Raw genomic sequence first — 26626 nt, forward strand, 5'->3', positions numbered from 1 at the left:
CAATAATATTAAATATATATTTCCATAGTACATAAACTATACAAGCAGGTTATTTTTATTTAAACATCTAAATGATTGCAAAATAATCCAATCTGAATATATTGTATAGATAAAACTGCCTTCACTGCATATGAATGAGCATAAGATTATATTATCAAGAAATATGCAATAATTAATTCTGTGATCTCAACACTGAAAACATTTCCTTTACAGCTAAAGTAGTAAATCATATTTTCATGGATGTTTCTCACTGTAATGCAAATATAGTACAAATCTTAGCTCAAATATATTTGCAGAAAGTAACATCCAATACGATGAGAATTAAAGCTTTATCATTATTTTAACATATTCAAGTCTCTGGTTCACTGCATGTTATATGATCATTATAAATTTAATTTTGTAATTCAATTAAGTTTTTATTTGAGTGTATTATGAGGCACATCAGTCTAACTTTATTGCTTTATTTCTAATTTTTTACAATTTTCTGTTTACAAATATAATTACTTTTTTAATAATTTTGTTAACACAAGAAATAACATTTTGATGTCTAATTTGTTACTGATAAGTATCCACGACAAAGTCTATTAGGAGTCCTTCTTTGAAGTCCAGATAAGATTTTAAATAAAAACAAATATTGTCTATTTTATATGTCTGTATCTATAACTGTCTATGTTGTATATGTGTGTCTGTATGTATGTAAGTTATGTGTCTGTATGTAAGCATATATTGACGTGTGTATCAAGTTTATGAATTTTTATGTATAAAGGTTCCAGCTTAAACAGAAAATAACATAAGAAGTGGTGTGCAATGACTAAATCTTCCAGTTTTTTTTTAATAAGTTATGTGTAAAACTTCATCTACAACATACAAGCCTTTAATTTATAAAAAATGTTTAAGAAGATACAATGTACCTGTTGCTATTTGATAACACAAAAGGTAACAGCAGTTTTAGATATATCAACTAATGTGCAAAGCAAGAGAAAATGGGAATGGAATTGAGTCACCTCTTGGATTTACCAGAAAAAAAGAAAGATAAAGGAAAAATCTATTAAAACAAGGTTAGTTACTTAAGATAAATTATTTATATTTACTGTAGAAAAAAAAACATTAAAATCTGAAGGGCAATATTCTTAATATAAGCTGTCTTTATAACACTCTTTATGAAAAACAAAAGACAAAGTTAGGATGCAAAAATAGGCAAAATATTGATCCTGCATAGAAAGGTGAATTTGATGAGAAAGAGCAAATGAGAAAAAAGGGGAGATTTCAATAATCCTCTTGTATCAGCTGACGATTCCATCTTATCTACTTATCTAGAATTTTACAACATACTACCTTGTTTTAGCAATGCAGACATAAATACATTTCTATGGAATAGTATGGTTTTAAATTTTACAATTTTTATATCTGTTATTATGATACCTAACACAAGTAATATAATATTTTAGCAGTGTTTACATGTCATTTAAGTAGTCCTTAGTTGATACGTTGTGGCTTTCTTTGCTGGAAAGGCTGTAAAAGACTAGCCTTAAACACTTCGTTAAATGATAGGATTTGGTTAATTATTGCAATCTGTAGGGTTACATACAAATAATAAAAAGTTCTTGTAAGGTGGGGAAAAAAATTACCTATAATTTTGATTGAGTAATATTTTTCACCAGAAATTTAGCACAGCTTGTATAGTATTTCTAAGAGTTTCAGTACAGTCAACTAGGTGTGTACTTGCATTCTACATAACTACAGAAAGCAAAAGTTTGCCTATTTATATATTAACTGAAAATTAATAGCAAGGACAGCATATGATATTTCAGTTTTATTGCTGACTACATTTAATTCTCTCAATCTATACTCAGAAAAATTGCAAGAGGTTTCATCTCTACCTTATACTATTTCTATTTTATCAAATATTTAAGCCAAATAAGCCAAATGTGGACTTTTAGAGTTAATAATATGTTTTACATGAACTTAACCATTCTGCACAATTCAGTTTGCTGTGTAATATTTTAATGTCATTTTCACTGAAAGGTTGAATAGCATCATTTGCAAAACTTGTAACATTTTCCATGATGCTTGTGTAAATCTTGAGTTGTGATTAAAGACCAACAAATAAGAGAAATGGGAGAAAAGGAAACCAGAGGTGAAACTAATAAAGAAAAAGCTGATGGAGAGAAAGAAAGGAAAAAGAAGAGAGTTATAACAAACCCAGGGTCTTCTGTGATAATCAGCTTACTTACCTAAAAATAAAGAGATAAAATTTTGTCAACATTTCTTTCAAAACTGGAAAGATTTAGAGATGAATGCAATTCAAATATGTAACTTAACATGAAAGCAAATTAATTTACATGGATGCTGACTAGCTAAGAAAATGTGAGTATTTTGTTCATTTAAGAAATAATTAATCAGGTATCATTATCAACAAATAAAGAGACATTTGTATTTTAATAATGTAAGCAACCTATTTGAAAAGAGGTAATAATGAATTATATAATTAACAGAAGTATAAAAGATAAAACAATTTCTTTTCCAGGAAATGGAATTAAGAAAATGAAGTGAAAATTAATATTTATTGAAAATTCATGTTGTAGTTTAAATTTAACATTCTTTATCTAAAAACATAATTCTATAGAAATATCTCAGAAACAAGACATTGATGCACACCATTATTTATGGTATTCAAAAGTCACAATGATCTTAATTGAACATATTTTTCCATGCAACTTCATAGATTTTATTATTTTTTTTTTCAGTACAAATGCGAGAATATTATTTTGACACTAAATTATTGTCAATGTTTTAATTAATATGGTATTAAATTCAAGAACTCAAGTTAATTATTTAAATATTTGTGCAAAGAAATATTTTAGATATATAAATATAAAATAATAAGTAAATACATGGCCAAATGCTTAAGGAGCTTGCTTTGTAACCAGACGCTTTCAAGTTCAATTCTACAACACAGTATGTTGGGCAAATATTTCTATAGTATCAGGGTTGACCAATACCTTGTAAATGAAATCTGGGTAACAGAAACCACGCAGAAACTTTTCATAATATATACATATGTATGTATGCATATATATATAGGCAGGTAGGCAGGTGGGTGGGTAGATGGATGGATCGATGGATGGATAGATAGATATAGATATGTACTTATATAATCAACACTGTCATCATAATACATTTGTCTACTTTTCTATGCTTGCTTGGGACAAATGTACTTGCAGTGAGGCAGAGTTTTTCTAGTCAGCAGGTCTCTCTGGTGCCAATCCTTGCCTGTTTCTGAGCAAAAATATATCTGCCCGTGTGTGTGTGTGTGTACATACACATATATACATATGTATGTAGATACATGTGTATGCAAAAATATATACATGTGTGCATATCTTTAAGTGTTTACATTTATGCAACCAACATTTTTTAGACTGGTGCATCTCTGCTGTCTTTATGTTGTACCCCTCTATATCCCATGACTTAGAAGTTCAACAAATAAAGATCAATAAATACAAGACTCCAAATGGTGTACCCAATGCAAGCTATGGATACAAGATGTGACAGATGCACAGGAAGGTTAAGAGAGAAAGTAGTATTTGTGTGACGCAGACATACTGGTACAGTAAACGCAAGGAATGTACAGAAAATAGACTCCCTCAAATGTCCAGTAGTAAGGTGGGGTACGTACTTAGAAGTAGTAGATAGCTTCAGTTATTCAGGTGACCAAGTTAGCAGTGGAGGAGGAAGCTGATTCAGCTCATGAAGGCGGTGCTCCTACATGGCCACAATTTACTGACTGATTGCAATAAAAGAATTTACTTTTCTAGATTTCCCAACAATAAGTTTTAAAAAACCATTTCTAATTGTATTTCTCACAAAACATCTTGAAATAACAGCTGATGTCCATAACAAACTTAAAAGGAATTTTCAAGCTGGATTGAAATTTTTTCTCTTCACTATTAACTAATTAGATTAATTATATTTCCAACGATTAACAAGTAAAACCAAGTGATAACAGACTGATGAAATAAATTATTTCAAAACTGATATTGTAGCTACTACTAATGAAGTACATTTTTACATTTCCAGCTATTTTATTTTTCAATCCAGTTTCAATATAGACTATTTACAGGGGCTGAGATGTGTAAAATCTAAATGATGTAACAAATATTAAAAAGGATTTTTAGTTTAAGATCAGCAATAATATAATCTAAGTCAAAATAAGATACAAATACAAAATGTAAAAGATAAGGGTTATCAAAAAAAAAAAAAAAGATATGAGGTAGCAATAGGCCTATAATGGAACACACAATGACATCCAAGACAGCATCTACAGAAAGCCCATTCAACTGAGTGGCATAAAACTACTAATATACACCCTCCAGCCTCTTACCCATGGGCTTGCTCTCTCTCCTCCATCTATTTTACAGCAACTATAATGGCTTCTGCCCCTTACTGTTTGCTGGTTTTGTGCTCCCTCCTTTTATGAACTCTCAACCCATTCATCTCTCCTCTTCTTCTTTGTTGTGCTCAATCTTACAAGCCTGACACTAACCAGTACTTTCAAGTCCTTCTTCTGCAGAACATTAACCTCATGGAATCTCCTCTCTGCAGGTAATAACATACAAAAATCTAAATCATTAATAACATCAATCTCACTTTTAGAAGGCCATGGGCACTGTCCCTTCCTCCAAATTCCTTTAGCAATTTCTTTTTTTAAATGTTTAACACAGCTTTCACTATCAATATAGAAAAAGTAAAGCACTAGGATGATCATATGTTCTTACTTCTCATTGTTGTTCATAGTTAGTATTATGCTACATATTAAAGTTCTACTCTTAAGTAAAAACTATCACTTAATCAGAACAATTTAAAAAAATTTCACTCAAATTACTTTTCTCTATAATCATAGCAGCACAATCAAAATGAATGCAATGCCTTCATATCGTAGTAACTTCGGTGAAGGAATTACTTTCATTTACAAGAAAACATGCTTACATAGCACCAGAAGTCTTATTATTATTGGTTTGTGCTTTATACATTTAGACAACTGAAAAAAATGTTTGACTAGTGTTTTACTTTATCAACTTGGAATTATGTAAAGTAAAATTATAGAGCAAGAAGATTTGAGCTAAAAAAAAACATGAAATATATTGTAATCCATCAAGTTCTCAAATCTACAGTTTGCACAAACTGTGCAGTACGCTATAACATGAAAACAATAAGCACAGAACTAAACTATAATAAATGATTCTTGAGATTCCAAAATAATTATCAAAGGAACATTGATCCAGTATCAGCTTGGATGACCAAATAAAATCAATGCCCATACAATAGAAAAAGAAAAATATACTGAACAAATGAAAGAAGCTTCTAAACTTGGAATCTATTGCTGACCTAAATCAGAAAATAGTTTACAAACTTAACTCATCAAAAAAAAAAAAAAAAAAGAAAAAAATATTCCTTTCCTTATATCCATCCATCAAAGCAAGAATTTTTTCTTAAGTGACAAACTCATATGATGGTATATTTTTCTTTATTTGAGAGAGAGATACAGAGAGAGAGAGAGAGAAAGAGAAAGAGAGAGAGAGAGGGAGAGAGCAAGTTTATACAAAAGTTGGTTGCATTTCTTTCCAGCCTTTTTGTCAAAGACAGTGGTCCAGGAAGGCACTGTCAACTTTTCATGACATAAACACCGTCAGCTTTGAAAGTATGACTGATGCTAATATGATTAATGCAGCAGAGAGAAAAACAAAGCGAAATAAAATGCACAATGAGTTTAAACATGAATACTTATGGATGTTTACACAAAACTACACACACACACGTGAATGTGTGCATGCAAATACATATATATAATATATATATATATACATGCATGTATATTTACACACACAACCACGAGAAATAAAAAAATATATTCTTAATTCTACTCTTCAATAAGTAAAATGCAGAAATAAAAGAACAAAATGTATATAAATGAATTTAATTAAGTAAAAGCAAATAAATATGATACTTGTTGAGACTAAATAAAAATCTTGCTCAACTTCAAAGATAGAAAGCAGATAACATTTATTATTTCGATAGTTGCATTCCACAATCAGATTCTTTTTATTTATTAATTTACTTTTTTGGTGAAAACTGTATTTTTATTATATCAGCAATCTTCAGTATTTAGTGAGCCAAATTTACCACCAACATTTTAAAAAAAGAGGACATATTAGATAATATAGTGAAGATACTGAATAGGGTGATAATGCACCAAATTCAGCCAATGCAACAACAACAAAAATATTGGAGAATATTTCAATATTGAATGAACAACAATCTTTGCAGAAAGAATTATATACAGTTGACTCTCAAAAGATTTGGCCACTTATGTAGAAAAGTATTTGATTTTCAAGTCCTTTTTCACCATTATAGTAAAACTTGCATTATTCTACAAATTTGTTATTTTCTACTTTTTGTCTTTTAACTTTTTACGGCTTTAAAATGATATTTCAATGAGACAGAACTGTTGTAGTCAGTTGACCATTCTCAAATGATACAAATTTTAACCTTCTAACATTCATATTACTTGGTCAAACATAATGCTTATTTATTCATAAGATTTTAATGATATAATTGCTTATTTTTACAATGACATTGTAAGGTAAGTGTGAGAGGCTAGATCTGGTAAGTTCAAACATAAAACAGGCAGAATATCTGAGCCAGATAAAGTTGGTTTAAACGCTAAAGGGTTAAACAAGTATGACCTGTTTCGACTGCCAAACTGAGGCAAGAAAACTTACATGCCTATATATCAGAGCCACAACAAAATGGCTGTTAAAAGGACAGCACTCATGTCTAGGAGATTAATAATGAAACATTGCAATTCAACAGCAATTGCTGCTCCATATGTATACATATATATAATTCTCTATTTCTATATTTACATGAATATCAGTTAATAAAAGATTATACTTTCAAATGGCTTATAGCAAAATATGATCTTACATGGCATATTTACACATACTTTAAACATAGTTCATAGCACAATCATAATTTCATATCAAAATAAACAAATTTCAAAGAGAGCTAGATTAGTATAATTCCATCATATAGCTAAAAATTTTAAAAGGAACACATCATTTTTCATAGTTGGCAAAATGATCTGAGAATAAATTAACCATAAGAAATATTATTACTTGTTCATGTATATTATATCAAATAGGTTTAAGGCAGATAAGAAATTGCATCTACTTATCCAAATGAAAATCATACAACTGTCTTCTTTTTTGGTGCTAATAAAAGAGGTCAAAATAGGGATGCGCTGATAAGCAAAGTGGTCAATTACCATTTAAGTGGCTTTGCCTTATCAGCTGATATTAAGTAGCTGCCAATTATTTTTAATGTAATTATGTATTGTGATGAAAATGTGTATTGTAATTAATTATAGGTAATATATTATAATATTTCATAATTAATCATAATTATGGAGGTACTATCTGAGCATATAAATTAGCCTGATTTGTCTGTAGTTTCCACTTTTTATTTTTATAGTCACTGAACTGTGTAAGTCTATGGCACAACCTTCTGTATACACAGGAGTGGCTGTGTGGTAAGTAGCTTGCTTACCAGTCACACGGTCCCGGGTTCAGACCCACTGCGTGGCACCTTGGGCAAGTGTCTTCTACTATAGCCTCGGGTCGACCAAAGCCTTGTGAGTGGATTTGGTAGACGGAAACTGGAAGAAGTTCGTCGTTTACTTATATATATACATGTTTGTGTGTCTGTTTGTCCCCCAAGTATCATATATATGTGTATGTTTGTGGGCCTGTTTGTCCCTCCAGCATTGCTTGACAACCGATGCTGATGTGTTTCTGTCCCCGTAACTTAGCGGTTCGGCATACATGCATATCAAAAAAACAAAAACAAAACACACACACACACACAAACAAGAATGGTTGATTACCAAAACTGGATAATCAACCGAAAACTCCGACACTGATTAATTGGCAAAATGGCAGCTAAGGCCAATTACCAATTATCTGCTGATTAATCAGTTCAACCTTAGATCAAAACCAATTAAAACTAGAATCTGGAAATCCTAAGGATTATCTATAAAAGCAAAAAATAAATTTCCAAAAATTCTCAGTTCTCTGAAATAAAGCCCTACCTGAATTGATAGAGCATAAAGTAGACACATCTGTCAAATGGCACTAGTTTGAATCCACATGAATTTATCATCCTGCCATTTCAGTTGCATTTTCTTGTAAATATGGATTGTGTAGTCATCAATGCAGTAGCCTTCTACAAACCAAATGAACACACTATCACTAGTACATTAGTTTAGTTTTCCATTGTCACTATCGTCATTTTAATGTTTATTTTTCCATACTAGCATGGGTTGGATAGAGTTTATTGAGGTTGATTTTCTTTGTCTGAATGCCCTTCATGTTGCCAACATTGCTTACTTCCAATGGAAGGTAATATTTCCCCATGGCCAGACATGTTTTTGGAGAGTATTGAAAATGAATGGCATAACTTGTATAACAGTGATAGTCATTTAGCACTATCATGTGATATAAATAGGAGACACTCACACTCAACTTACATAGATACATATATCATCCCCATCATCATCAACAACATTTAAATGTTAGTTTTTAAGTAGGCATCGGTTGGACAGCTTGACAGGAAATGCAAAGCCAGAATCTGCATCATAGTCTGTTTTGGTTTGGTTTCAATAGCTGGATGCTGTTCTTAATGCTAATCACTTTACAGGCTGTGCTGGGTACTTTTTAGATGGCATCAGTACCCACACCAATGCTTTTTATGTGGCACCTTGGTTTTAGGACATAAATTCTGTTGCAGTGGATGTGGTTTCATGAGTACAGCAATGTGCTAAATATCTCAGAAGACTCATACCCAAGTACACCAGCTTGTTCTTCACTAAATACTTTTCTTGCAGTTGCCTGACTCTGTAAATAGCATCCATGTTGCTTCTCCCCAGGACAAAGCCAAACTGTATTTCATCTAATCTAATTCTGTTCCTAATTAACTGGGCTGTCTACTAAATCCACTTATAAGGCGTTGGTGATCCTGGAAAGTACTTCATAGTGGGACTGAACCTGAAACCATGTGGCTGGGAAGTAAACTTCTTAACCATAAAGCCATACCTGTGCCTCTAATTTATACATTTTGGTTACAGGGCTTGCAAAAACTTTTGCCTAATTTTATTTACATTTTTGCTCTTGGATACCTCTCTTTTAAGTTTTATTATATTTAACTGACATATAAAAATAGGATTTCATCATCATCATCATCATCATCGTTTAACGTCCGCTTTCCATGCTAGCATGGGTTGGACGATTTGACTGAGGACTGGTGAAACTGGATGGCAACACCAGGCTCAAATCTAATTTGGCAGAGTTTCTACAGCTGGATGCCCTTCCTAACGCCAACCACTCAGAGAGTGTAGTGGGTGCTTTTACGTGTCACCCGCACGAAAACGGCCACGCTCGAAATGGTGTCTTTTATGTGCCACCCGCACAAGCCAGTCCAGGGGCACTGGCAACGATCTCACTCGAAAATCCTACGGGAGCCAGTCAGGCGGTACTGGCAACGGCCACACTCAAAATGGTGCATCTCATGTGCCACCCGCACAAGAGCCAGTCCAGGGGCACTGGCAACGATCTTACTTGGCTTGCCGGGTCTTCTCACGCACAGCACATTTCCAAAGGTCTCGGTCAGTAGTCATCGCCTCGGTGAAGCCCAATGTTTATATATGGAAATTAATTTGATTATTCATAAATCTGATTTGCTCATAGGTCCTGATTAAAAAAAATATTTATCTATATTAAGTAACTCATTATTGATATAGCTATGTGATTTTAACAAAGAAAATACAAGAGTGTCGAAGATACAAGAGTGTCGAAGATACAAGAGTGTCGAAGATACAAGAGTGTCGAAGATACAAGAGTGTCGAAGATACAAGAGTGTCGAAGATACAAGAGTGTCGAAGATACAAGAGTGTCGAAGATACAAGAGTGTCGAAGATACAAGAGTGTCGAAGATACAAGAGTGTCTTCAAAAGTTTGTAAAATTGATTAAGCCTGTGTATGAATTCTAAAACTGTGGCTAGTGATCAACTTTGGAAGAGAAACTTAATGAATTTTATTAACAGTTACATTGTTAACACAAACCAATAGCATGTCCAGATTTTCATCCTATTTTTCTCAATGAATTATTATAATTTTTAACAGCTGTGTAACATTGATTTCTAAATTTAAGTAAAAGTCCACACCATTTCTGGAGACAGTAAATTCCAATATTTGACTGGTATTGCTTCCCCACCACGTACTATGGATGAAAAGTAGGGAATCGAACTCAGAACATAAGGGGATGTAACTAAATATTGCATGGTATTTTGTCAATCACTTTATTGATTTTGTCAATGTAATATTATTTTGCCTTGGGCCCTTCTCATGAAGCTGAGACACTGCTGTGAAATTCCAAATCTGACCACAGCCAATTTCCTCCATAAAGAGAGAGAAAGAAATAGAGAGAGAGAGAAAGAGTGGTAAAAGAATTGACTCCTGTCAAGGACTGACTGATACTTTATCGGTCAGTCTCCAGAAGAAAGGCAAGGTTGACCTCAGAGTGCAGAGAGCCAGAATGAATAACACAAGACAAGCTAGCCGATGCTCTAACAACTCAGCCATTTAATGTAATAATATCAAGCATCAGTGTGTCTAAGAATATTGTTCTGAACTAGCTGGTTTAGTGCAATATTGTTTAAGATATAACTGCAAATAGTTGAAATTTAAAGTACATTTATCAGTACTAATTGGAAGGTTTAGATCCAATATCCATTTATAAGAAATCGAATTAAATAATGAAACAATAAAAAAAAATCTCATATACCCTCCAATGAGAAATGTATTTGATATTTCTGAGAAAAAAACCATCAAAACATATATTTTCGTCTTTATTGATTGCAATAGATTTTAATAACTTGACTTCTTTATTTAGAAACAGTTTTATAACTATGAGATACAAAAAGAGAATAGAATAATGAAAAGTATGCTCAACAAGAGATTTATAAAAGGGAGAGACAGAATAACAGAATGAGAGAGAAAGGAGACAGTAAGAGAGAGAGAGAGAGAGCGATAGAGTGATAAGATAGTGACAGAGAGTGCTATGAGAAGGACAAATTTATGGGTAAGAGCAAGTGCTGAGAAAGTGACAGAAAGAAGTTGGGGGGGGGGAGAAAAAGAGTTGCCACTGATATTAGATTCAGATATAGCACATTAACCAGAATGAGGCATATAAATAGTTTTGGTTATCTTAAATGTACCACATTTACTTTTGGGGCAGTTTAGGTTTTTCTGAATATGAAATAAACTGATACAGTTTATTTCATACTTAGACTATGACAAGACTATAAATGGCCAAGTTAAGAAGGTATTATGCAATCAGCCCAGAGTTCAATAGATTGAACCTGTCCCCTAGTACATTTCTTGAGCAAGACACATAGGTGTCAATAATGAGAGGCTATCTAGTAGTAAATAGGCACAACAAGAAACAAGTAGCTGCAGTAAGTGATTTTGTTTATCTTGAAATATTGATATCAATTGTTGCTTTTTATGTTGTAACTTAGAAAGGGATGAACTCTGCAAAACTATCAACCCCTAGATTCATTACATGTATTCTTCAGTGTCAGTCACTAAAAGCCTGATGGGTTGGATCCACCAAATACCCTTTCACTGGATAACACTACACAGGACCTTGGGCAATTGTATCTTACCATAGACTCAGATTAACCAAAGCATTCTTAGTAAAATCTAGGAAACAAACTGTATGGAATTTGTCAGAGGAGCTGTTCTTGTTCCTGGGTGGTAGGACTTAATTTTCCACCCTAAAAAATCAATATGGTGGCCAACGTGCACCTTAAGTAGAGTCCACTCTGTTCCCTGCTGCAAGTATTCAGACCAAGTCTCTAGTTTGTGGATGAATTGGTCTTCATCCACCTACCACTCTAAGAGGCTTTGAAAAGGTTGACACAGAAAGCTCTTCCAACTCTGACTAAATGATAAGAGGAAAGAGTACGAGGTGTCATCCATCTTAATGAAGCACAGAAATACTATTATTTACAGGCTTGTAATTTGACCATCATTTTCTCTTGTAAAAAAAAAAGTCTATTGCAACAGTAGTTAGCTTTGACATTTAGAATATTGCTAGCAGTATTTATAAAGGAACAAAAAGTATTGCATTTCATTCAGATAGCAGAGGTTTTTGTTCAGAGAGCATATAGACAATTCTCACATTTTAGGTTTTTAACTTCTCTTACAAGTATTTTATATATTTAAATTACTATTTACTTCTTAGCAAACATTAACAAAATAGAGCAGTCATTATTATAGCAACAATTCATGGAAACAGCAATTTTTCAAAATGTTAAAAATCAAATTACAGAAGTGATAATTTAAAAGACTAATTTTCGCAAGCAAAACATGAATACTAAATATGATATTGTTCTTTTTAACAGAAAAATTAAAATAAAATACTTTCGTGGTAATTTAGCTATGTATTATTACTTCATAGTGCCAAAGTTGATCTTTCAAGGGATATAACTGGTGTGAAAAGGAGTATCTATATAAGCAAAGCTGTCTAGTTTAGAGCATAATCAATCTCCAAGTAAATCCAGGGAACATTTTTATTTATTACCACATACCTTTTTCTTTTCTTTTTTTTGTTGTTGTACTTATTTGCGGTACATATTCTAAAATTGGAACGATACAGAGAAGATTAGCATGGCCCCTACGCAAGGATGAAATGCAAATTCATGAAGCATTCCATATTTTTCTGCTTATGGCCATATCACATTGAAAGCAATGGTTCTCGTTTGATCACCTAAGTTAAGCAACAATGTCAGTGTGCATACACAACAGAGTGTAAGCGCTCGGAGAGAAAAGTTGGACATAAGAAGCATCAGATGTGGTGTGAAACAGAGATGACTGCACTGGTATGATCATGTATTGCGTATGGATGAGGACAGCTGTGTGAAGAAGTGTCACACCCTAACAGTGGAGGGAACCTGTGGAAGAGGTAGACCCAGGAAGACCTAAAATGAGGTGGTGAAGCATGACCATCGAAAGTTGGGCCTCACAGAGGCAATGACAAGCGACCAAGACCTTTGGAGATATGCTGTGCTTGAGAAGACCCGGCAAGTCAAGTGAGACTGTAGCCATGGCCAATGCCAGGGTGGCATAACTGGCTTGTTTAAAAGTATCCTTCAATTGTTGGGCTATATGTCATGCTTGAGAAAACCTATTGAATCAAGTGAAATCTTTATCATGGCCGATGCCAGTGCTGCCTGACTGCTCCCATGCTGGTGGCACATAAAAAGCACCATTCGAGCATGATCAATTCCAGTGCCGCCTAACTGGCTCCCGTGCCGGTGGCACGTAAAATATACCACGCTACACTTTCGGAGTGGCTGGCAAGGGCATCCAGCTGTAGAAATCTTGTGAGATCAGATTGGAGTCTGGTGCAGCCTCCTGGCTTGCCGGTCCTCAGTCAAATCGTCAAACCTGTGCCAGCATGGAAAGCGGATGTTAAACAATGATGATGATGATGATGATATATATATACTCAATCCAAACATGAACAAGCAAGAAAAAACAACGCGAGGCCGTGGAATAAGTACAGTGTTATTGGACGCTCAGGAAAGGAAAGAAAAGAAAGAGGATTTCATGTTTTGAGTGGAGCTCTTCATCAGAAATATAGAAAAAGTCCTAAAAAGGGAAGATGGAGAAAGAAAAACGCCAACGATACACACATTATATATGTGATGATGAAAATTATATATATATAAATATATATATGTATGTATATATATATATATATATATATATATATATATATATATATATATATATATATATAAAATAATATAATAATAATAATATAATAATAATAATAATAATAATAATAATAATAATAATAATGATAATAATAATAATAAGACAAAAACAATACCTATTGTCATAGGTGCCCTGGGAATGACAGCGAAACGGGCTGATTACTACCTAGCTCAGATACCAGGAAACCCCAAAATGGCTGAAGTTCAAAAGATAGTGCTCATGGGAACTGCCCATATCCTACGTAAAATACTGTCTATGTGATCTCAAATTTTAAAGCAAACACATAATTTTCTTATGGTTTCTTAAACATTCACTTGAACAAAACTGTACAAATCCAAATATATGGTACCCTAGGCATAACACCTACATGAACTTCTAACTTGTTGTCTCTTGAGGTCTCTGGGTGAGACTTGGATCCAACTTGTACAAATGCAAAACAAAAGTCAAACATAAAATAATAATAATAATAATAATAATAATAATAAAGAGTCTGACAATGAGTACATCCACAAAATTTATTTTGTAGTCATATACAGCACATTATAATGGCTTACATATATTTACTCTCTACTATTATTGATATTAATATGCACTCCAGACAATTTTTACTGTCCCGTGAAGAGAACATGGAATTACCCATTGGAAGAATCCATGGAGTAACGAACAACTACAGGTAGCCACAGACATTAGATAGTGATTGTCATGGTTAGCTGTTAACTGGAGCTTAACTGGAAGCTAATACAGTATCCCTCTAAACACACACACACACACACAGTAAGCAGATAATATTTTCAACCAAGATATTACAACCATATCTGATTGCTTAATTGCTTCAATTCTGTATAAGTACCTATATATATATATATATATATATATATATATATATATGTGTGTGTACACTAGATTGCTGACATTTATCAATGGTTTCTCCTACGGTGATGTGCCATTTTTTACCATTAATAAAACTGCTGGAAATTTTGATGACACGTGTGTGCCAGTATGTCGATAAATATTTAATAGTCTATACAGCTATTCATATAATCATTGATTTCATTTAATACATGTTTTTTTTTTAAATCTTGAACTTATCAATTTTTGAAATAAGTTTTCGTCACATATTCAATTACAATTTCATACAACTTAGTGTAGTACATTATTTGAACTATCAGTTGAATACCTTTATCACTGAAAACAAATTTTGTAATTGCTTAATTAATACAAGCTAAATTTTGATAAGTTTTATTATTTATAACAGGAAAATCTTGAGATCTATGGTTGTTATTGGGATCCTGAAGAAACCTTCTTAGCTGTGAGTGCAACAAAAAGGCAACTTATCAAAATATAATAAAAAAATAAATCTTCAATATTAAAATATGATTCACTTCGCATGTTTATTCGTATTCTTTACATACTTGTACATTTTTAAGAATTAATGAAAAATAATGATAAAAAAACCAATTAACTCAAATAACTCATAAATAAGGAAATAATGCTAAATAAGTGACTAACACAAAATTAAGAGTTATTTATTTATTTAATCAATTTAGATGTCTGCTGGTAAGACTAAGGAAGGTATATAGTAACTTTATGCAAAAGAATAAACTACAAAACATAAAAACTAAGAAAAAGAAAACAAAGGGAGAAAGAAGTACAGATGATGAGTTAGATATTTCTATTGTTATATATTTTTGTAGTCTCCATGAATTAGAGAACTTATTTGTGACTGGCAGATATTTCAAAATAAATTATCCTTCTTGCTTTGGTTTTTATGAATATACATACTATGATATATCAATGTGTAATTTATATATGTGAAACAAGAAAATGGTTTCATTCCATTATTATCTTTTGACAAATGGAGAAAGAAATTCAAATATATTTAACCTTTGTTTAGCATCATGAAGTATTAAATATGACTTATGACCACTACAAGGATACCTTTTAATAATTCATGGCATGTTATTGCTTCACCGTTCAAACTAATGGATAAGCTGGAAATAGCTTTGAAAAAGTTGAACACAATCAATCACTTAATAATAAATGGATGATTAATAATAAGCATAATGCTGAATATAGCTCAGCCACAAGCGATGTTTAGCCTATGAATTATAGCTCGTCTAATGACAACTTGAAAATAGAGAGATAATATTTGGTAGCAATACGACGAAGTAGAAACCCAAGTTAATTCAGAATCTCAATTGGAGTGAGCTAAAATAAAAAAATTGTTGCGATACATTTTTTGCTTTTATTTTCTATCACCACCACTGTTTCAACATCCACTTTACTATATTAGCATGGGTCAGATGATAACTTTACTAAAACATTTTCTGCAGCTGGATACTCTTCTTATAACCAAACTCCACCTGTTTCATTTAAACTAACAAAGAACAAATATCCCAGACATGCTTACACAGAGGACTATAAACAAATAACACTTTTTGTATGAACATTGACTTTCTATGCACAATCACAGCACACAAGTCAAGACATGGGGAAAACATAGTCATTCACACACACTGGGGTTTCACCAGTTTCTATCAACTAGGTTTCACTCACAAGGCATTGGTAAACCCACAGCAATAATAGATAATCAGTTGACAGTGTCTCTGCAGTAAGAATGAACTATCAACCATATGATTCTGAATCAAACTTCTTAAACACATGGTCATGCTGCAGCTTTTAAGTAGTGACAAGTTGTATTCAATATTCACACCAGTTCAAACATAACTAAACCAACACACACAATCAGTTGTAAACATACCAAGCACATGGATTTGACTAGGGCAGGGAAACAGGGGTGCTATTTAGAAGAAATAACATTATAAAAAAAAGATTATCAACATCGATACTCTGACTGCCCGTTTAAAGACTGAAATCAAGTTAACCAGTAGGAACTATCCGAAGAGGAAAAGTAATTTGTTTTATCAGTTTGAATTGGGACAATGTGTGTGTGTGTGTGTGTGTGCGCGCGCGCACGTGCACATAAGTCTTAGCACTACAAGTCTTTATACCAAACAAAAAAGTTATCTTAACCAATCAAGAAGCAGAGATCAATAAACAAAGTAGCAGGCAAAGTATTGAGGTTGATACAATCAACTAAAACCCTTGAAGGCAGAGGCCCCAGCAGAGCCACAGTCCAAAGACTGAAACCGGTAAAAGAATACATAAATAAAATAATAAATCACAGAATGTATAAAATAAGAACATTGATTAGAGTAAATTTTGAATCATAAAAGAAATAGAAACTTTTTGAAATAAATGTTAACTGGTTATCTGTAAGGTCCTAAACTGTAAAATTTTCACTAAAGACTAGCTGGTGGCTTTTATCTCTTAACTACAAAATTATTTGCTCATTTTTAGAATTTTACTCCTAGCTATAGCATTCTTCTAATGGAGCATAATGGATGAATACATATTTCAAAGTTAAAATAAGAATAGCACATGTAATTACATCTGTAGGAATTGAAATGGTGTATGAACAGCAAGAGAAGGAAAAGAGAAAAACCAGGAAAAATTAAACGAGAGAAAACTGAAGAAATATAAGAGACTAAGAAAGCAAGGAGGATAAGTTGAAAGAAATAGAAAAGGAAGTGAATGATGCAATCATGTAATAACTCTAATATGAGTTTTGATATTTCCATTATAAACCTCAACCATATATATATATATATATATATATATATATATATATATATATATATATATATATATATATAAACCTAAGCTGTTAAAACAGGAATGGGATAAAGTGAGATAAAATCTATGTAAGAAACGTGGGAACAACAGCTTTATATAATGCATTCTGAGGAAGGGACAAGACCCATGGTTTTTAACAGATACAAGTAAAGCTATGCTAAGAGTTTATTTACTGTACATTTTCTTTACTCTGGTAGTAAAGAAAATATACAAAAATTTTGAACCACAGAAGCAACCAGAAAAATTCTTGGAATATGACAGTAATCTGCTGTAAAAAAAAAAAAAAAAGACTGTTTAAAAACATTACTCTAAAATTTACATGTAAAATAAAGCTAATATAGAGTATTTAATAAAAAAAGGAATAGAAACTTGAGAAGAAGAATGTGGTTAAATTATAAGAGACTAAATAATGGTAGAAAATATGAGTTAATGGAATGGAATTTTTGTTTTTAATTGTAATATCAGAAAGGTATTTCATAAATACACAGTCAATTGATTTTTCAAAAATTGTATCCCAATTTTCTTATAGATTATTCAAGTTTTGAAGCAAGCTAAAATAAAGTTAAGTTTGCACAAAGATTTTGGTGAACTTTTCATAGATTTTTCATAGATTCTTTCACAAATTTAATTAAAATGCCATCTGAGACAAAAGACACAGCTCAAATTATTTGTTAACTCCTATAATTTAACATTTTAGAAAGCTGAATTCTTTATGTTATTTAGTCTTGTTTTGTAATCTTCAACTACATTCACAAACATCTTTTAAAAAACATAAAGCTGTAGGAAGCTGAAGATCAAAACATTTGATTAGAAAGGTCCTATTGTATATTGCTAAAGTAAAATATTGTGTTTCTAGATAATTGAATATATAAAATAAAGACTGTAAACAATGCATATAAAACTGTTGATCTATTTAAAGAGTATTAAAATGAATATTAAATTTTGTACTGACAGTAATTCTAATAAGAAAATGTAAAAGTTTATTGTCTTGAATATAAATAAAGCAATAGCTATTCTTTAACAATATAATTTCTTCTGAAAACAGCTTCAACAAACACAAAATATACAATTCTCCACTCCAACATTTAAATGTCATACTAAAGTCAAAACCTGCATGAATTTAAAACTAATTCAATGTGCTACTCTCCTCCCCACACCACCACCACCACCACTACCACCATACTCATTAAAAGATGATGAATAAAACACCATAATTCAATCAATATTTATTACAAAATTTTATGAGTAACTTAGCTTTGAAGTAAACCAATAGCACTCTATTTAAAACTGTTGGTCTGGCATGGATGATATCAAAAATTCAACTTTTCTTTTGTTGTTGAACAAATGAGTAAACTATCCTAGAATTTCTAATTACAGCATCTTTTTGGAATTCCATTTATTTCTGTTAATAAGTATTCAATTGCTAGAAATAACAGCTGTAACAATTATAATACTTTATTGAATATGTGATTAGTGAGGGACTGCAAAGAATACACTAATTCATCAGAAAGTGGTCTCTAGAGATAAGCAAGTTCAATGTAAATAAAAGCTTTATGAGGTTTGTCCATTGCTATGTGGAGTGCTTATGTGTAGCTAATAATCAATAACAAGTAATTTTATATCAAGTATCAAATACTTCCTAATTGTTTGATAAAAATTGAAATTTAGACGATGAAATGAAGACAAGCCATTAAGTAAACATTTAAATGAAGTCAACAAATAAATAAAATATCAATAAGTAAACAAACATGAAAAACAAGACAATTCTATATTCATTTTTGCATCATTAGAAAGATTTTTTTCTTTTCATTTGTTTCGACTTCAATGAGCTTCATTTACTTTTCTAGTGGAATCAGTAAGAACAATATTTAAAGAATATAAAGATATACAAAAATTAAATGTACTCATTCACAAGATTCTATTTACATAATAATTAATGATTTCTTACCATGACACAAAGCCAGGAATTTAATGGGAAAGGGAACAGCTAATCATATCAGTCCTGATGCATGACTACTTATTTTATGAACCTCGGATAGATGAGAGGAAAAGTCCACCTTGTTGGGATATAAATTCCTGGACAGAAAGTACTAACACTACATATCATAAGCCATTTGACTATTGCTCCAACAGTTTTGCTAATCCACTGTCCTAATTTACATAATAATTCATAGAAGAGAAGAGTGCAAAATACAAAATTTGTTTGAATTTTAAGAAATCTCTGCACAGAGATAGTACTGTTTTGATTAGCCATTTCTTTACATAAAAAATTCCTTTGAAGCCTATCTAACCTGGCCTATCAGTCTATCTGTTTAACACACATATTTTTACAATATTACTGTTTCTATAAACCTTTCTTAGCAATCTTCAATACTTATATATGTATATCTTTCTGCAATAACCCCTGCTGAAATACATTTCTGAAATACTCATTCCACAGAAAATACACTCTTTCACCATATCCTTGACAAAGAAACTTAGGTTGTGCTCATGTTGTTCAATAACGCTTCCCCCATATTTTTCTATCTGCTTTATTCTTATTCATCTTTCTTCTCAAATGAATTCTATAAAGCAGATACGCAAGCTCTTTACAACTTAGTGAAAGCAATTCAACTAGGAGAGAGAATCTTCCAGAATAAAATTGATATAGATAGCACAGAGCAGCAGCATCTTTATAAGTGATATCAAAATAAAACTTATTCTGTCCCCGTTTTCACAGCAATTGATAATAAAAGATACTTCCTGCAATAAAACTACAGTATTATGAGATTCACCTACATACAAAATACTGCCAAGAGCATTAAGGGGGAAAATAGGCATTGTAAATATTGTGCATGTTGGTAACAAGTGTAGGCAACCCTAACCATCATCAAATAGTTTCACTATCAATTATCATTTCATCAAATTGGTTATTGATCCGTTGATATTTAAGTAGATACAATGAGATATTGAGCAAAACAAGTAATAGAAATACTGATGTAGCTGAAGTGTGTTATATGTAGGAAATACAATGGAAAGAGTCTTTCAGTTAAATAGATCACAGAGAAAGAGCATAACTTGAGTAATAATCAATCCTTGTAATAAAATTTCAGCCTAGTGCTTAAAAGCAGAGGATTTTTAAAACTACATTTGATAAGATACAGGTCTACAACAGGTAAAATTCCCTGGAGATGTGTTGCTTATTATTGATGATAGGTGAAACTGAGACATGTCTTACCATTCTGTTACCAAGTACAGAAAGAAAATGTTTTAGTAGATTCTTTATATGAATCTGCAGAGCATTTAGCCTGATTACTTTATTTTGGCTGTTTTGTTTTAACGTGTATAAATTGCTTTAGTAGGATTTGAACTTTGAAGCTAAATGCTATTTGCACACACCTCACTGGTATCAGGCCATAATAATATTTCAAAAGAGTGAAGAAAGTTATCTGCATCAACACAGATACATGGTCACCAACACTCAGACATGTTCTTTCATCTGAATTTAATCCATACAAATATATGCAGTGTCAATTAGTTCAAAAAGACCAGCTTTGTGGAGCTGTCAAGCGTTTGTAGTAATACCAATATGACATGAAAACATTCAAAATCTAAAGATGCTAATGAGTTTTACATATCACATTTAGTATAGGAATACTAATAAATAGTTAGGCACCGTATGGACAAATGTTTCACTTAATAATAAGGTCCTGCCTGCAGTCTTGTACAAATGTGATGATTCCTATAGCTCAGCTTGACCCATAACATTTGAGTACAACCAGGTAGATGGAAACTGAATAGAAACTCATTATTTGGATTAACCTGTAATTGAAAAGGTAGCTATGTCACACACTTGTAGCGAGACAGGAAAGATCTGTTTTGTTGCTGTGGCATAGTCCAGTTGGGCTGTGGAAGATTCCAGCCAATCAGAGCTGGGGGCATATGAATAAAATGGCAGTGATCTGCCTTAGCTAAAGAAACTCACTACAGCAGTGAAGCGACAATTTCAAACCAGTTGCAGATTTGACAACATAGAAACAACATCGCTTTCTTCGACAGGTCGCATTTGCTGTGTCAACCACCAACAACACACAACTCATTTGATTAATATCAGCCTCCACTTTGCTGCATATAAACCTCAGTGTATATAGTAAGCCATGTGATTTTCCCTGTCTCACATACACATATATTTGGTTCCCATTCATATGCAAGATCAATCCTCATTACCACTTGCTAGCACTCATTACACTACTGAATAAATTTCAATGTTTTTGTTTTATAAACTTGCCTTCTGAATATTCTTTATTCATGCCTCTTTAAGAAATCACTGAAAATGGATTCTTTGCATGAACTGTCTTTAAAAAATGCTGACTATGCACATTATGTTACAACCCGAATGCATTACATATTAGGAGACATTCCTTCAAACTTCCATTACTGACTCACTCTGTTACATTGGTGACCCCCCATGTTGGAATATTTCTTCGCCCCAAAAAATAATTTTATAAAACAGTGCTCTGTTACACACTGTATCACACTGATACTGCCTGGGGATTATGTTAAAGATGTGCCTGTGGAATACTCAGCCACTTACAATTTAATTCAGGAGTATGAAATTCAGTTAGATCAAACAACTGAATCCTCATCATCATCATCAAACGGCAGAGATCCACCACTAATAAATAGACCTCTATAGTTATAAAAGAAAAGGTTATTTTTATCTGAGCACACATAAAACTTGCTACTGAAATCTCAGTAACATGTTTGAACCTGATGACACCAAATGAAAGACAAAAAGCTCAAGGAAACACATAACATAAATAGGTACATATAAATAGCTAGACACATTGCTTCTGCTATAAATTTGATAGACTTCCTTTCATGTCTGCAAACAAAGTCATATTTTTCTTTTATTATTATTATTTTTAACCATACCTATTATCCTACTTCACTTTCTTCTTTTTTCCTCATTCCTAACCTTTTCTTTATCTATCCTCTAGCAAGTGATGTGTTATTTACATAACAAAGTGAATTTGTAAAGTTTATCAGCCATTTAAATGAAGAGTTTCATAAACATTTTGAATTTAGAACTTATGAAAACAACATTTTTTGAATTAGCTAACACCATTTCAAGGTCATTTTCTTTTCGTCTCTTTGTTTTTAACCGACTTAACTTCAGATTTTAATGCACTTAAGCTGCGCTTAGAAACTACCTTCTCAGCATTCTACCATAGTGTTTGTAGTCTCATTTTACAGTTCACTTTCGTATCTCAAGTTACAAATTTAGTCCAGGACTTTATAAAAATTTTTGTTCACAATTCTTCACATAATGTCTAACATACATTCGTAAAATTTTCTCAGAAGCATGGCATCACACTAGTTCTTTCTTCTACAAAAGCACCAGTTATTCACATGATTCTTAGATATTTTCTTGAAATGTCAAAAATATCCACACACACCTCCTGATGATATGTGTTAAATGAGATCAGAATATTTAAGAAAGTAATATGGTGCAATCGAAATAAATTTTTTGCTTTAAATAATAACTTGATGTACTGCATACACAAAACAGGTAAGATATTTGCAAAGAAATAATTTATCAGATAACATTTAATAACGCACAGTTAAAAAGAATGATTGTACTTGTGATTTTACAATTGCTGTTGACTCTCCTGTTAAGGTTTGTGACATGAAGATGCTGTATGTCAGAAAACAGCAAACAAGTCTTATGCTCCAGCATATGGTATGGTTTAGAGAGTTTTAGATGCAATCCACAAACTATTTAGTTGTAATTAGCTGTGAAGAATGTTATACTGCAATTAAGTCATGATATTTTCTTTTTGTTGTCCAATCTCTTGACATATAGAGTATTTCAAAGATAATTACTTCTAAAATATTAAGGACAAGTGTATATACAACAATATATTGGGTTGGCAACTAAGTTCCCGCTGTTTTTTTAAATTTTGGAATTTATTGCGTTTTTAAATTTTGGAATCTATTTTTTTCTTTTACTCTTTTACTTGTTTCAGTCATTTGACTGTGGCCATGCTGGAGCACTGCCTTTAGTCGAGCAAATCGACCCCAGGACTTATCCTTTGTAAGCCTAGTACTTATTCTATCAGTCACTTTTGCCGAACTGCTAAGTTATGGGGGCGTAAACACACCAGCATCAGTTGTCAAGCGATGTTGGGGGGACAAACACAGACACTACCTAATTGGTAATGTATGGTAATTCTTTGCTATAATGTACAAAGATTAATTAATTAAAATTTTTACATGAATACTTTTTTGTAAATATTCCTAAAATATAACCAAACCTGTCATAGTTGACTATATCTTTCACTGAGATTGATGTTTGAACACTTAATCTGATGTCTGATTATTACTAGCAAATTGTACAGTGCTCTTGAGCAAAGAACTTAATTTACTGTTGTTCTACTCCATTCAGTTGTGATGAGTACCAGATGGATGCTGGTGCAACCATCTTCCCTACCAGACGCTACATCCTGGACATTCTTTTCAGATGAGGGTTAAGGAGTCCCATGGGTATTTGTCTGTTGGCAACTGCATTGGCACATAAAACAATCAGTGGAATCTTGGTACTTTACCCAAGCCACATTAACTCAGAACTGGTGGCTAGCTGCACTTGTTGGTATGCATTAAAGTTAATTTCAATTGAAGGAAAACAAAAAAAAGGAATAAGCTGTTGGCAAAATATTAGACTAAATAAAACAAAATAAAACAGAAACAAGAAGATAAACTTGTATGGTACAGGTATATATGTATCTGTAGTTATGCCTGTATTAAAAGTTTCAAAGTTTGCCATGACTAAAAGGAAATTACTCTTAAAACAAACAATAATGTATTTATCGGCATATGTGTAGATTTATCAGTCATTATGCTAGTGAAGTGTGTGTGTGTGTGTGTGTGTGTGTGTGTGTGTGTGCGTGCGTGCGTGCGTGCGTGCGTGTGTGTTCATACAGGCACACTAGTAAAAGCTAAACATTTAACAGAAATCCATAATATTGTGATGATTAAAAAAGGGAAATAGAGTTCAAATGTTAATCTAATATTTAAGTTCAAATTATGCAGTAGAAGCAGCTCAATAATATATACATTATTAATATCACATACTAAACGTAAATGTGTTGTCAAAATACCAAGAACAGCAGTTTTTCATCCTAGAAAAATCCTGAAAATCCTTTCAAAGACATATAGTGTTGAAAAACACAATATACTTCAAAGCTAGGCAAAATGAAATCACCCCAAAGTGAGGTGCACAATAGAAGGAAAACAGATGACATACAAGTAGTATAAGAATTAACACTGGTAAGCAATGAGCAAGGCATTGAAAGGAACAAGAATGCATGTGGATTTTATGAAATAAATCATTTTTCCATTATTAATAAATTCAATCATTCAAATAATTATTACTTCATTTTTAAAAATGATGAGTTTATTTTCAAACATATTGCCTAAAAATATCATTGAATATTAATAAAAGAAACATTTAATGCGACCTAACCTGCAATGAGGATCTAAAAATTAACAGGAAATACTGATTTGATATTTGCTGACTTCTTTTATCCTTAATAATATATATATATTAGATATATCAGATGTGACTGTGTGGTTAAGAAGTTTGCTTCCCAACCATATGACTTCAGGTTCAGTCCCACTGCATAACACTTTGGACAAGTGTCATTTACTACAGGCCCAGATAGACCAAAGCCTTATAAATGGATCTGGTAGACAGAAACTAGAAACCCTATAGCCCATCACATATATACATACACTTATATCATTCAATATACACGATATAAAGATAAGAGCTACTAATAGTTCCTTGCTATGAAGACGTGTGTCGAGGCAGGTTTTTATAACGTGCCTTGTGTCTCCAAACAATCTTCAGGCTCTGAGCACACAGTCTGTTCTATTTGAAAATCAGGACGCTGGTACATGAGAAATCACGAGAAAAAATGAGAAGGTTGATGCATAAAAGAAAAGAAAGAAAATTAGAATTACGTCCCCTTTGTCTGCAGAACCCATAATTAAACAAGTTGTAGAATATTTCAACAAAGAAGGGTCCAGAGTCTGCATGACAGCTGCTCAATCTGGGGAGGGTGGTGTCCACCAGTTTGCCAAAAGAAATTTGTCTATATGCTTGCATTCACTGAAAATTTCAGATCTGGAATTAAGTAGTGCAGTGGAATTCTTTTGTCTAAAAGTAATGTGCGATCTTTCAGCTATGCATAAGTTGCATGTCTTAGATCGATTTACATACGGTATGGATTTCTTAACAATTCTCCTCTTGACTGTATGTGGTGTGTAGTTGGCCTTCAAACTCCATACATGGTTAGCCAATTTAGTGGCTTCACTTTCATGAATGTGCTGGAAAGATTACTGGTAGTTTGTATATGTCTTTTGAAATCACCTTCGCATAAACCGAAGCATTGCTGTGACTTCTGCTTCATGAATGACAAAGTTTATCAAACACGCCTGGTCAAATGAACAAGATTCAGGGTCTTGACAGTGACAACTAGGAGTGGGTTCTTGGTGATGCTTACATGTGACACTTTTCTTCATAATGGGGCAGCAGTTGCATATTTTAACCAAGCATCTATTGAAAATTTTCCTGTATTTGTGATCTACTGTAAAATGCTTATCTAAAAGAAACAAGAATTTCTTGCCTACATTAGTTTTAACATTTAGGGAGAAAGATGGATTGGGGTCAACTATATTATTTTCCTGGATCTATTTTTAGGATTCTTATTTCTATTTGAAGGATTGTAATTCATGAAGCAGAAGTCACAGCAATACTTCAAGCTAGTGCATTAGTTTTTGCAAAGGTGACGTCATCTATGAGTGCATCAATAAAATTCCATGGAAACAACTGTAGTAAATTTTAAACCCCATTTCTTATTTCTTTATTGCCCACAAGGGGCCAAACAAGGGGATTAAGTCAATCACATCGACCCCAGTGCGCAACTTAATTTATCGACCCCGAAAGGATGAAAGGCAAAGTCGACCTCGGCGGAATTTGAACTCAG

At 32.4% G+C, this 26626-nt stretch overlaps 1 protein-coding gene and 1 non-coding gene across 3 annotated transcripts in view; one reads left to right on the top strand and one right to left on the bottom strand.

Moving 5' to 3' along the window:
- Positions 1-26626, bottom strand: part of LOC106874473 (ribitol-5-phosphate xylosyltransferase 1) — a 435359-nt gene that overhangs the window by 352219 nt on the left and 56514 nt on the right. The gene's annotated exons all lie outside the window — the stretch shown is intronic.
- LOC128248793 (U6 spliceosomal RNA) lies at positions 12736-12840 on the top strand. Its single transcript, XR_008264956.1, has one exon. It is a non-coding gene; the product is annotated as a U6 spliceosomal RNA (small nuclear RNA).

This window comes from Octopus bimaculoides, chromosome 9 (genome assembly GCF_046866305.1).
Source record: "Octopus bimaculoides isolate indiv1 chromosome 9, ASM4686630v1, whole genome shotgun sequence".
NCBI lineage: Eukaryota > Metazoa > Mollusca > Cephalopoda > Octopoda > Octopodidae > Octopus > Octopus bimaculoides.